Source organism: Saccoglossus kowalevskii, chromosome 2 (assembly GCF_978046115.1).
Source record: "Saccoglossus kowalevskii chromosome 2, keSacKowa6.1, whole genome shotgun sequence".
Classification (NCBI taxonomy): domain Eukaryota; kingdom Metazoa; phylum Hemichordata; class Enteropneusta; family Harrimaniidae; genus Saccoglossus; species Saccoglossus kowalevskii.
Genome location: NC_140642.1, coordinates 47,481,391 through 47,481,603, shown reverse-complemented (window position 1 = coordinate 47,481,603; position 213 = coordinate 47,481,391).

The window sequence follows — 213 nt, the reverse complement described above, 5'->3', positions numbered from 1 at the left end:
TTTGTCATGCTTTGCCACTATTTTGAAATACTTTGCCACTACTTTGCCGTACTTTGCCACTACTTTGCAGTACTTTGCCACTACCTTGCCGTACTTTGCCACTACTTTGAAGCACTTTGCCACCACTTTGCCGTACTTTGCCACCACTTTGCCGTGCTTTGCCACTACTTTGCCGTGCTTTGCGACTACTTTGAAGTACTTTCCACTACCTTA